We start from the raw sequence: 13,751 nt of genomic DNA, 5'->3' as shown, positions 1-13,751 counted from the left end.
ATCGCAGCTTAGCCATCGCTAACGTGTTTGTTATTACCAGGATCACGCAATGAGGAGTTTCTAAGGAAGCCGTTACCGACCGAAGCGGGAAGTTTGAGTCTGCATTCATCAATCATCAGCGTATGATAGCCTAGTATCGACAAGTAATTAGGCTGGTGGAGCATTCTTACATGCAAATGAAATCGCCGCTAATTGGTCATGGTCACGTTAAACATTGGATTGACGACCTGCCTCTAGTACACCTTGGAACTCGAAGTGCCTCTAAAGCTGACCTGCAATGTGATGCAGCAGTTACCTTATCGCACTTCGGTCCCACTGTTTGCTGAGTTGTCAGCTACCGCCTTTCGCAGAAAAATAAACCGGAGACTCCATCATTACCTGAAGTGCCTACAGAATACTTCGAAGCCAATCCGCCAAGTGACACCTCGGCATAAGTCAATGCATAAGCCTTCTCTCTTCGAGAACGTACATACTGCCACTGGCGTTTTTCTTCGGATAGACACAGTTGACAAGTCACTGCAACCGCCGTAGACCGGCACACACGTCGTGACTGAGCGACAAGATAGTCCTGTCTAATTCCTGTGGGCGCTAGAGAATGCAAAGTACCAATCGACAAGCTCGTCCTGTGGGAAAGCCCACAAAATACCAATCGACATAGTAGTAATCGAACATCGTCCTTCTTTAGCGCGTCCTCTTGGAAGAACCGGTGACCATAAGCTCGGGCAGAAGCAACGGCTACCTCATTTCTCATCAAGAACTTGTATCGTGGAGTCTAACGGATGTATATTGTCACGAGATTCAGAAGTAATGAGGGCCTTTAAATAATCACAGAGTAGCTGGCTCCTCAAAAGTTCCTTCGTCGAACTTGGCCCTAGAGCGGAGAGAAAGCACGCGGCCTTCTTTATTTCTTTGGGCTGGAGTTTCTTGCCCTCGAGCCATCACATACAAGAGGAAATGTGTAAACACCTACCAGACGAGTCCCTCGAAATATCTAAACTTTGTTCCAGCAGCCGTGCCTTTCATTCCTTCAAGGACGTGCGGCATGTGTACGGCCCGTGTCATGACAGTAGTTTTGCTTAGGTTTATTGAAAAATATGACTATGTCCCAAATAAATTTACCACGAATTTTTAAGTTGCAAACGTTCTGCGAACCAAGAGAGAGAGAAATGTAATTCGGAAAGGCAGGTAGGTTAACCAGAAAACAAATATCTGGTTTGCTACCCTGCACTGGGGAAGGGGTAAGGGGAGACAGAAAAGTAAGGAAGAGAGGGATGGGATAGGGAAGGAGGGAGGCACACACACACACACACACACACGCACACACGCGCACACACACACACACACAGGAGTGTCACAATCGTTTAACGAGGCGGGTCGCTCGCAAAAACTTCAAAAGCGCCTTCGTTGTTCTCTGGCGTGTAGCTCGACCTTTCCGACATTACGAGATTGACTGCTCAGAAGGCGGCTAGTCGTCGAGGCGAGCAAACACTGCTGAGAGGGACTGTCTCTGAGAACTGTACTAAGGGAACTGACATAAATTAGGTTCAATGGTTTTGTCATTGCCAGAATGGTCACATGCAGCGCTGTCTGTCATTCCGATGCGGCAAACAAAGACGTTCGTAAAATACACCCTAAGCCACATGCGGCAAAGAAGGGTAATCTCGGATCAGGGTAGGCCAGATGGAATAGTGAGTCGTAGGCACGGTTCCAGGCGGTGAAACTGCAGGAGCTGTTATCTTCCCAGCATCCAGTTGCGAACGTCACACAAGACAACATCGACAGCCGCGGAGCTCGCGGCACTCCGCAGCGAACTCCGTAGGAGTGATCGAGAAGCACCACAAAAATGCAGCCTTTTTACTGATTCAAAACCAGCTTTTCAATGTCTTCGAACTGCTCCACATCGCGGGCCTCAAGACGAATTGGTGCTGGAAATAAGACAACTGTACCATCAACTAATAATTTTATTCGTGCAAGCTACACTGAGCAAGTGTCCTCTCCCATATCCAAAAAGCGTCGCTAATCGTCGCTTTAAGGGCGTATTAATACACTACGGAGGATGCATTCCCGCAATAGGCTCTTCTTTGTCACGCCAAGTTCTGCACGCTTACAGGAACAAATTGAATCCAAGTCATTCAGGCTCATGCCTGACGACAAGGAAGTACCGCATCTTCGGCGTACGTTGAGGTGTTCAAGATATGAAAACCTTCCTTTTAAGAGCCCCATAGAGGCATGTTCAAGAAAAACTAAAGTACAAAGACAGATGAAGCGGGAGGAGGAGTGTCTACATGAAACAGCCTATTGCAACTGAACTGTAGTCGCTAAGAGTTAAATACATATAAAAATGAGCGAAAACAAGGGAGCTCAACCAGAATTATAAAAATCCGGTTTCCTACCCTACACTAAGGGGAGGGGAAACAAAGATGGAAAGGAGAGCGTAGAGAAAAGCAGGCGCGCGAAAACGAAGAAAATTACACCATTTCCCGCTAAAGGGGACCATGAGACGATGCGGAGCCGGAGCACTTGCACGATCGCGTTCCGTTGGCGTTCGTTGGGCATGCTACCGACCTCGCGTCGTGGAACGCGAAGAGGAACGCTACGCGCGTCTTGTCTTCCCTCTAGCGTGGCCGTTAATGCTCAGAGGGCGAGCGGGGAACGCGGTCTACAGGCGTGCGAGAGGGGGGCAGCGTAGGAGAGGAGAGAGAGGGGGAGGGGACGCGCATGCGCTGGTGCTCATAGCGGCGTTGCGCAGGAGAGACTTTCGGCATGTCTAGCCCGCGTTTCAGAGGAAGAGTGGAAAGGGGAAGTGGATAGGGGGAAATGGGAGAGGAGATGTGAGAGGGAAAGTGGAGAGGGGAATGGGAGAGGAGGAAGTGGGAGAGGGGATGTGGAGAGGGGAGTGGGAGAGGGGGGAGAGGAGGTGTGTGGAGAGGGTATGCACATGCGCAGTAAGGGAGGTCTCGCCGCACACCACCACCGGATTGAACTCCGCGATAAGATACTTCGCATCTAAAAAAGTGCGGAACAGGAGCATTATACCATATCCACTAGGCCACGGTCACGATAAAAGCCCGAGAAGACTTTGACTTATTTCCGGCGGGACGACAGTTCGGGTCGCCGTTGTAGCACAGACTGTTACGACAGTAAACTGTCGTCAAGGCGGGCTGGCACATTAGCCAGCGGCAGTCTGTGGCGTAAAAGCAGCCGTCGGTGGCGCAACCGTGCGAACGAGTATGTGCCACAGGAATTGGGCTACCAGACTACCGTGTCCAACGAAAGAGAAGTACGTGCCACAGGAATTGGGCAAGCATAGCCCAGGCAGCACACAACGTCGGGCCGATATTGGTTTTATGGCGGCTGTGCGCGGCCCCACCTCGGGCCAGCATTGCCAGCCTGGCGCCGATATCGGCGGAGCCGTTGACCCTAGCCGGCAAAATTGGGCCGATTTTCCGCCTTTCTGCCGACGTTGGTCTTTCAACGGCAACATTGGGCTGAGTTATCCGGCCTTCTGCCGTCTTCCCGCCGATATCGGCTTAGCCGACTTCTTTCACCGGCAACATTGGGCCGAGTTTGCCGGCGTTTTGCTGTTCTTCCCCCGATATCGGCTTAGCCGATGGCTTTCACCGGCAACATTGGGCCGAGTTAGCCGCCGTCTTGCCGTACTTTCGCCGACATCGGCCGAGCCGATGGTTTTCACCGGCAACATTGGGCCGAGCATGCCGTCATTCTGGCGTGCTTCAGCTGACATCGGCGGAGCCGATGGCTTATCGACGATGTTGGAACTTGTCTCCCTTCACGCAGTTATACATGCCCTGTTGAGAACGTCCTCCTGCGTCGCGGCGCTCCAAAAGTCCTCGTCACCGACAGAGGTACGGCTTTTACGGCAGTGCTAACGCAAACCATCTTGAAATAGAGCCACACAAGTCACCGACGGACATCACCCGCAGGCGAATGGCCTCACCGAGCGGCTAAATGAAACCCTCGCCGACATGCTGGCAATATACTGTACGTCGAACACATGACATGGGACGCCATAATATCTTCCGCACATAACCTGAAGTTAACACGGCAGTGTAAGAAACGGCGCACATATGACGCCGTTCAGACTAGTTCACGGAAGCCCCTCAACGACGCTGGACGCCGTGTTGCCGGCCGTCAGTGACGAGGATAACCTCGACGTCTCGCTCTACCTTTAGCCCGCCGAAGAAGCCCGGCAGCTCGCCCGCCTAGGATACAGTCGTAATGCAATAGATCATTAGGCGCTTGAATATTTGTAGCTTAAGCTGTAGAATACCGCTACATGGACTGCTGTACTAGCACAAATAACAAAGTTCAAATACTGTACCGTGCTAATGCCGCACGTACGACTCGGGGCGCGAAGTATCGCCGACTGAATAGCTTGCATTCTCTTATTAGTTTCTGCTATGACAATCACTAACAACTATCACTAGCACAGTCACTTTTCTACCAAAAAAAGGTGGTCTTTAGAAGAATAACTGACTGAAATTCGATGGCCACTTCGTTGACCAGTTGTTCAACGCTATCAAAAATGATGAAACGTTATAACACATACCATTAACTTCATGGGCCAAATTCGAAGTACTTCTGTTCCGTAAATGGTTCTGCCTCGGGTCGGCCGACTTCACTAATGTATCCAGCATCAAAATTCACCCAAACATTCGCGCACGAATGCTTTTAGCGGAAGAAGTTTTATGTGAATACTAATTCTGTGCATAAATCGAGCCTGTAATCATATTTATAGCGCTATATCCTTTCAGCCGCTGAATGTGTGGCGCCAGCGCTCATATACTACACGGACAGTTTCCGATCTCTGTGTTTACACATATTTACTCACGCGCGTGTTTGGGTGAAGCGTAACAAGCGCATTTGCTTCAGTGATGTCACATAATTTTACTTTATGAAAATAGTAAAAAGCTCAGCAAGGCGTGTTGCTGAGCTAGTTGGTTCATTACTTGAGAAAAATAGGTATGGTGCAAAAAAGACCGGGCGAAGTGAAGACACGTTTTGTCGTTTGAATGTTTACAAATCAACTAGCCCGCTGACCATCTTTAACTGACAAACACGTGTTTGCCACGTGTTTGTCAGTTCGCATTTGCACTTCGTTGCCGTCCATTTTGTGACATACATATCTTTTTCAAGTAAAAATTCCGCTCAACGATTGCTTCCCACGTGCTTTTAGAAACAGTCGCATGAAATTATTATTATGGCACGTGAAATACGATGAAAAATGCGGCTCCAACGTGGTGTACGCAAAGTTTTCATGTACCGACGTGTGGCAACAAGTGATGCATTGAAAATTCGACGAACGCCTTTCTCAAACGGCATGCCCATAGACATGCTGGGGGGATCGCACACCATTGTGGTAGGCTGAGCCGTGCTTTCAAGAAGGGAGAATTCGCATTTTTTTTCGTCTTCTTCAACCTCTACCCCCCCTCCCTCCCTTCCCCTCGTTCAGCGTCATTGTCACGAAACTCGCTTGACCAGGCAGGGTAGGGTAGCCGTCCAGACGGAGGGACAATCGTAGCTGCGGGAGCAGGTTTTTTTTTCACTCCGACCAGCAGAATTCTTCAAGAAGTGCGGTGTGTGGACATGTGTGGTGGAAAGTCAAAATCGTGCACGAGACGGATACGCGGCAGGATGAATTCCGGCATTGTTTTCGGCAAGATCACCGCAGCGAGAAACCAGTGGCCCCCTCCCCTGCTTCCATGTTGAACTCGCTCACCGCATATAAGGCCGCGTGTTCACTGCTGTTACGTGTCATCAGATTTTTGTTCTCTTCTTATCGCGTATTTTCTATTGACCATCGTGTTTTGTGTATTCTGATATGGTGCGTTTGCATTTTTTATTCGCTCGCGTTTTTAGCGATCCAACGGGCACACGTGAGTGGTTTTCATGCGCGATTCCTTTCTGTTACAATCTTACCTTTAGATTAGGAATGCGTGCGTGTCTATCTTGTTTAGATGTAGAGTTCATGGGATCTTGTGGTACCGCTCGCAATGTTTCTCGCGTCGCGTGCAGTAGTTTATCCATCTTTTTGGCCCTTAAGATATCACTGAAAAAATTGCAATTCCCGCTAAAAGGATAACGCTAATTTAATTGCCAGTCATGTGTTGCGAATGCCTACCGTTCATTGGTGAACTTAATAAACGTGGGGGGGGGGGGGTGCTCCTCTGCTCGTAATTGGCTCACGCGTATACACAATCTTCTAGTCTAGTTGCCACTCTTAATCTCGCTTTTTCGGCAAGCCGCCTAACATTATCTTTCTTTTCTTCGGGTCCGTCTTTAATCCTACTTTAATGCTTCCTTCGTTTACATCTCCAGAATTTTTTTCGTGATTCGGCACCGTCGTTACTGAAAAGCGCGATATCGTCCGCAAAACGCAAGTAGCTAAGATATTCTTCGTTAATCCTTATTCCTATTTTTGCCCGTTCTAGTTCTTTCAATATTTATAGTGAATGTGCCGCGCATAACGTTGAAGAGATTGTAACTCTTCGCATAGGCGTGCGCACAGTGGGGCAGGGGGGCGACCGGCCCCCGTAGTCACCTAAGAAGAGGTGGGCGCAAGGTCTGCCAGACACATTGACTTAATAAGGAGGGGGGGGGCGATGAACCTTCGCCCCCCCACCCCCTCTGAAGGGGAACCCTAGTCACGCCTATGATTTTGCGCCTGATCCCATTCTCGATTAGGATTGTCCTGCTTTTTTTGAGGAATACGGTGGCTGTGGGGTTGTTTTAGATGTTGGCTACGGTATCTATAGATGTTTAGATATTCCTTTATGGCATAATTATTCCGGAACTGCTGGCGTGTGTTCATATCTGTGAATAAATTTGTGTTTATCACCTTGCAAATGTGTTGCTCTTTAATTTCTCAGACGCATGCGTAGTTGGTGCAGCAGGCCTTTCATCAATTTAGTTTTGTTTGAGACAATATTGACTTTCGTTCTCGGCCTTGCACGGTTCGACAGAATTGCGGGTCTTAATCGTACACTAAGACACCAGTGGAGCAGTCGTTCTAATTAGGAAGCATTTTTCGAATATGGCACCAATGGCAGTCGATGAATGTCGTTGGGCCGAGAATAGTCTGTTTTAGCGCTGCTGACTTACAGTACAGTAACCACAGTAATACCGAACTGCCGTGGTCGGCACGCAGCCATTTTACTTTATAACACATGTATCAGCCTGCCTGATCAGGTTACTTTACGCATCGAGCAACTACCGCCGGTGTCTCCATATAAACTAGCTACGTGCCGATCACGACGGTACAGTACTACCGTACTTAACGCACGGTAAGCCACCACTGCTAAAACATAATAACGGGTGTAAACGGTCACGCCTGCGGCTACCCGACGTCGGCGGGGCCGACACCGCGCCAGCATCGGCTAGCATACATAGGCCCAATGACGGCTTGCCATCATCGGCTGAATAACGGCAGGCCCGTCTCGGACCGACGCTGGCTAGCCCACGTCGGCCCGAAGCCGGCAAGCCCGCATCGGCCCAAAGACGGCTAGCCGTCGTCGGGCCGATGCGGGTGAAAGTAGCGCGAGCGTGATTTGCCGACGTGGGGCCAATATTGCTGCCGTCATTTGCCGACGTTGGGCCGAGATCGGTCCAATGGCGGCGTGCTGCCTGGGAGAATACCTGCGTTGGTCTTAGGCGCTCTTAGGCGCCTGTTTCTGCATTGAGCGCCGTCGCCGTGGCCGTGCAGAAGAAACACATCGAGAGCCTCCGAAACAAGTACCAAGCCATGCACTAGGCCATGGAAACGACCAACTGTGATTCAATGGCGCAGTTTAGGGAACATCACGAAGTCATTCACAAGGCTGAGTACATTTTGGTTCTCCGAGCGGGTACTCCTCGTCCCACCCTCATGCTACCCCGCACCGTGCAGCAAAAGTTGGTGAAATGATTTAATCCATCGGTGGTGTGGTGCCCATCCTACATTCAAACATTGATCTTCCGATAGTGCTCGACACGCACGCATGTGCCGCTTACTTGGTGAAATATGTAAACAAGGCCAACGAAAGTATGTCCAATCTGAAGCGGGCAGTGCAAGAAATTGTCAAAGACAAGGGCGACATGGATTTCACGCAGGCACTGAGACATCTGGGTGTGATGATGCTTCATGCGATTAAATAGTGGTATGCAATACATGTCTCTCTCAAATTGTTTGTTTCAACTTATCGCAAAATCAAAACACCTAAACAGCTGTGCCTAGAATCCCCATTAGGCAGCATCGTAATGGTCGGTGATTTTTTTCTTACTGCGATATTCGTGATGGCTCCGGGCTTCAAGTGCATTCTTTTCAACATCGAAGCTGTTTAGCAAATTGTTCCTTGGGAGTCCATCGCAGAGAACTATTATCGTCATAAACGGGCATGTGCCACAGAAATTCGATAAATACCACTACTCAACACTAGTCCACTAAAAGTGAAGAAGGCAACAGTTCTTCCAAGAAATGGCTGCCAAGCGATGGAGGTGAGTCGAGGACCCCGAGCACGTACAACGAGAGAATACTAGGTAACGGAAAAGGCAACGGCGACTGGGAGAAGACCCCGTTGCCATGAAAGTCCTACGCCATCGACGACGTGCCTGTAGATCTATGAGAGGTGCGAACGCTTGGTTTCAGCGCGAGTTGCTGTCTTTGGAGTTTGGACAACCATATCGTGTCTGTGGCTGTCTGTGGCTCAACTGGAACTTTTATGCACTGAGAATCAACGTAAAAGCAACCTAGCATCCCCTAGCTAAAGCCCAGTCACAACCTAAAAGCAACCTAGAACATGCATCACCCAGCCAAGCCCTAGAAACAACCTGGAAGCAAGAAGATTAGTTTTCATAACTATCCAGTGTTCCGGTTTGAAGCTTGCGTGGCTTAGTGGAGCTGCGTAATTTTTTTTCGTATACCAATGAATTTCACCAGAAGCGTCCACTGAAACCAGGTCTTTCTAAGAAGACTTGCAAACGTTACTTTTGATTGCCACATGACAGTTCAAGCATATTGGTCTGTAAAATGGTTGCTCACCTAAAAACGGTTGAACATGCAGCGTTTCGCTTATCTGTGAAGCCTGAATATCGTCCTCCTGGACTTCTGCAGGTTGTTCCGGTGACAAGCGGCCGATTCACGTGCATAGTCGCTACCGTTTCCGACGTCTGCCACTGTTGGTACGAGGCATGTGCGTCACGCGCGGCGCCGCCTTGCACGTGCCCTTTTCTGCGTAAGTAAAAATAGCATCCGAACAGGAACCCAACACGAAGAGACGTGATTGCAGAATAGGCGACCCGTCAAATAACCAATCGCAGGGAACTATGGGATGCGGCCGCTTCCCGTTCGACAGAGCACGAGGGTGAGCAGCGGCACGCGCAGGTTTTTTTTTCTACTCCGTAAAAAAAGTCTGCCTATCCGTCCACGTTTCAGCGATGTCAGTGCTTTAGAAGATGATATTGTGTTTTGCTTAAACGTGACTGCAATGATGACAAGCGCCGCATGCCATGAAAGGCAAGGATATTTTACAGCGAAAGCTGCTATGAGATCACAACAAGGGCCGTTCTTGGCGCCGTAGTTGTCCGCCGCCGTCGCCGGTATCCGTATCCACTATCGCTCGAAATGAGAAAAAAAAATGAAGTAAAAAATTTTCAGGACGGAACGAGGTTCGAAGCTGGGCCCATTGCGTGGGAGCCCACTATTCTACCTCAGAGCAACGCCGGTGCTCGAAATTACTTTGCAAAAAGACCCTATACACGCTTCATGTCGGGAAGAAACCACAGTAACATGTGTAATGTAATGTGGTAGAAGAGTAAAATAAGAACAGCGTATCACACAACGCGAATTCTGTAACCAGGCCTCACACAATGCGAATCGCGCAATGAGTGGGTTGTTGAATGCTTTCAACGCATTACAAAGGGCTCTGCTATAATTCTTCATCGTCATCAGCCACAGCATCAACATAGAGCATTTAATGTCTTAAATGTGTTTAGCGGGTACCACGGTTCTCCGCTGAATGAAGAAAAATTCCTTAGCGGCTGCTTCCCTACTTCACAAAAATTATGATGATTTATAGCGTAGTGGGTTCCTCGCAATTGCACTTGTATTGATTGCCAAGGAAGCCCATAGGGCTTCCATGATCCATTTCCTCAGCGTCTCAATAAAATTTATCTCCCTCTCTTTCTCACGTTAACGTATGTTATAAAGCGTGGTGGGAGAGTTAAATAACGACCGCGCGTCACACAATGCGAATTAAGAAACTAGTGGGTCCTTTAAAGCTTCCAACCCACTACAAAAGGCTCAGCCATAATTTTTCATTGCCATCAGCCATCGCATCAAGAAAGCGCGCGTAATGCCTTACAGATGGTACCTCGTTTCTCCGCAGAATGACGAATAATGTCGTGGTGGGTGGTTCCCAACTTCACAAAAATTATGGTTTGCGGCGTAGTCGGTACGCTGCTAGTGTACTTCTATTAGTAGCAAGAAGATAGTTTATAACGGGCTCTAGAAATTCCGCTCTTCTAGCTGTTGCTGTGACTGTGCTGCGCTTTCCACGCAGGCCTGGCGTATTTTTTACTGCACACATATGATATGCGATGCTTTTCTGCTGGTCGCAGATACTGTAACTGTTTTTCTAGCGGACCAGCGGATTCAGAGAATAGGTTTTATTGCATAATACGTTGCTGCACGTGAGAAGCATCATTTTGTACATCTTTGCTAGGTGCGTCTTTGCCACGTGGGTCTGTGCGAGAATTCAATTCTCCATATATTATTCGCAGAAAATGCATGCGTAAGCTTACCAGTAGCACAGAATACACATCTGCCAGAGACAAAATGGTCTTCGCGCAATATGGCTCCAACGCTCGGGATCCAAAAACTACCAGTCGCTCTGGCTCTCTTCACAGCCACGGCCCACTTCCTTTTTAGTTTCGTTCTACGGTAACCTATACATACGTTTGCCTTTAACGCTCGAGTTGGAACAGCCAACGTCTGAACAGCCGACCATGGTATTGCAAGGCAATAATGCCGCGTGCGAGTGTGCCGAACAATCAAAGGCCTACGGCGGAGCGGTTCGCCGTTTGCTTGCCTCGAACCGGAAACCGCTAGCAGACGGCGCATCCCACAATCCCTCGCTCTTCTGTCAGTCACTTATTCTGGGGGGAGTTATCAGGATTTGTTTCACGATGATTTTCCAATGAACGGCCGCCACTGAGTCCTTGTATCGACAACAATTTAGCTGTCGCTTCCGCTTTATGAGCACAATATACATAGTTGCCCATATGCGTTAACTCTTGTCCGCTTGCCTACTTTCCTGTAGTTATCGCTTCTTCTTTTGTTGGTCTCTAAGCTCTTTGACGTCCGCTCGACTACTCTTCGTGAATGCTAAATATATGCTGCGCTTACTGCAAGGCTTGTGGACAGCAAGGCTTACTGCAAGGCTTGGGGACAGCTTTCTACGGAATCGAAACATGTGCAGTTAGGAGCGTTCCTGAAAACAAGGGCACCACATTTTTTCAGCGACAGTGTAAGCTGAGCATCACCTGTAAAAACATGTTGTTTTCTTATATAAAAAGATTTGAAATGCACATGTGCGGATGAATGCCTACCCCTTATACAGTTATATTATTTATTGCTTGGCATGTCAGAAAAAAAGCAGAAATATAGTGTTTCAAAAAAGTCATCGTGCACTCCACAAAGCGAAAAGTGCCGCTAAGCGCTGGCAGAAAAGTTTTAGAAGCAACACATGCATAGAAACTAGGTTGTGATACTATTTTGTTTATTGTCTAGCGCAAAAAAAAAGTCTTAAAAAGGGCAGCTTACACAGAAAACAGAAATTCGCCTATGAAAACTATGAGCTGGAGCGTTCACGGTGATCAGCCAACTGGCCAAGCAGGATTTCCGAGAGGCTACTTGATAATAAACAACATTGACACTACCAATCAGATGATACAGAAGTGCGAGGAATATAACGAGCCACTGCATAGAGCCTTCATAGATTACGAGAAATAGTTTGATTCGGTTGAAACCTCAGCAGTCATAGATGCCTTACGTAGTCAAGGTGTAGACAAATCGTATATAAAACTACTCCAAAAATCCACAACAGCTCCAGAGCCATCATATTTCTCCATAAAGAAAGCAACAAAATCCCAGTGAAAGGAAGATGCAAGGCAGGAAGGTAGGATCTCACGAGTGATGGTCACCGCATGTTTAAAGAAGGTTTTCAGTGCCGTGAATGGGGGGGGGGGGTATTCTGGGATAATAGTTCATGAAACTGTTATCTCCGAATGGCTTAGTAACCAGCGATATGCCGATGGCATCACCTTGATGAGTAACTCAAGGGACGAACTTCCTAACACGACTACTGAATCGTATAGGCAAAGCAGAACGGTGGGCCTAAAAAATATTGGCGAAGCTTGCGCTACGCCGCGTAATGGTTGAAACAGCGAAACTGGACGATTCCAAAGACTAATCTGATTGCTTCTAGGTTGTCCTTAGGCCTTAGATAGGTGATGCAGCTCGTTTCTAGGTTGCTTCTAAGTCGTTGCTAGGCTTTAGCTACCTGATATTAGGCTGTTACTACGTTTGTTCTCAGCGCAGCGATGTTCGAGTTAAACCACAGACAGTCACAGACACGACACACATGTACAAACTTCAGAGACAGAAACTAGCGCTGAAACCAATCGTTCGCACCTCTCATAAATCTACGGGCACATCGTCGCTGGCGTAAGCCTTCCATTGCCTCGGGCTCTCCTCGAAGCCACCGTTGCTTTTGCCGTTCCCTAGGATTATCTCGTTGTACGTACTCGGGGTCTTCGGCTCGCCGCCGTCGCTTCGCAGTGGGCTAGTGGTGAATAGCGGAATTTACCCAATTTCTGTGCCACATACCAATTTATGAAGATGATAGTTTTCTTGTAGGCCGCACAGTGGCATATGCCCGTTAAGACGATGATATGTTTATGCGATCGATTCATAGGTCATCATCATCATCATCAACAGCCTGTCTACGCCCACTGCAGGGCAAAGGACTCTCCCACATTCCGCCAATCAACCCGGTCCTGTGCTTTTCATAGGTACGATTCATAGATACGATTAATAGGTACGATTCACCTGTGCGATTCATAGGTACGATATGCTAATCAGCTTCGTTGTTAAAGGAGCAGGGACATCAACTTTACGCATGTCGCGCATTTTTGCGTCCACGTGTCGCCCCTATCAACCCCCTGGTTCTGATTAACCACTGATAATGCCACGAGGGGATGAAAAAGATGGTTGATCCCTCCGTCATAGGAATCGGAATAACACGAAAGTAAAGCGCGGCCTTACAGAAGTAACTAAATGTTTACAGAAGTATCTGAATTGATATAAGAGAGTTTGCACAATGTATATTGATGTCTGGCATCTATAGCACCGTTTACCCTGTACTTACCTTTAGGCGCACGTTAAAGAACCCCTGGTGGTCGAAATTTCTGGAGCCCTGCACTACGGCGTCCCTCGTAATCACATCGTGGTTTCGGGACGTTAAACTCCAGATATTATTATTATTAATATTGTTACGGGGAATATAAACAGAGACTCGAAGGACTAGCAACAGATGTATTTGCAAGTGGTTCACCGAGCAGCGCTGCTGATAGGAACAGCTCGCGCCAGAATATCTTATTGTCGTCCTTTTCTTCGTCTTGTGGACCACGATGCCACTGGTACGTAGCATGACCCCCGGCGGCGGAAGCACCGTCCCGGAGCTTTAAAGGTCGTT

This window comes from Rhipicephalus sanguineus, chromosome 4 (assembly GCF_013339695.2).
Source record: "Rhipicephalus sanguineus isolate Rsan-2018 chromosome 4, BIME_Rsan_1.4, whole genome shotgun sequence".
Taxonomy (NCBI): domain Eukaryota; kingdom Metazoa; phylum Arthropoda; class Arachnida; order Ixodida; family Ixodidae; genus Rhipicephalus; species Rhipicephalus sanguineus.
The sequence above is the reverse complement of the archived record's forward strand: the minus strand, read 5'-3'. Positions refer to the sequence as shown.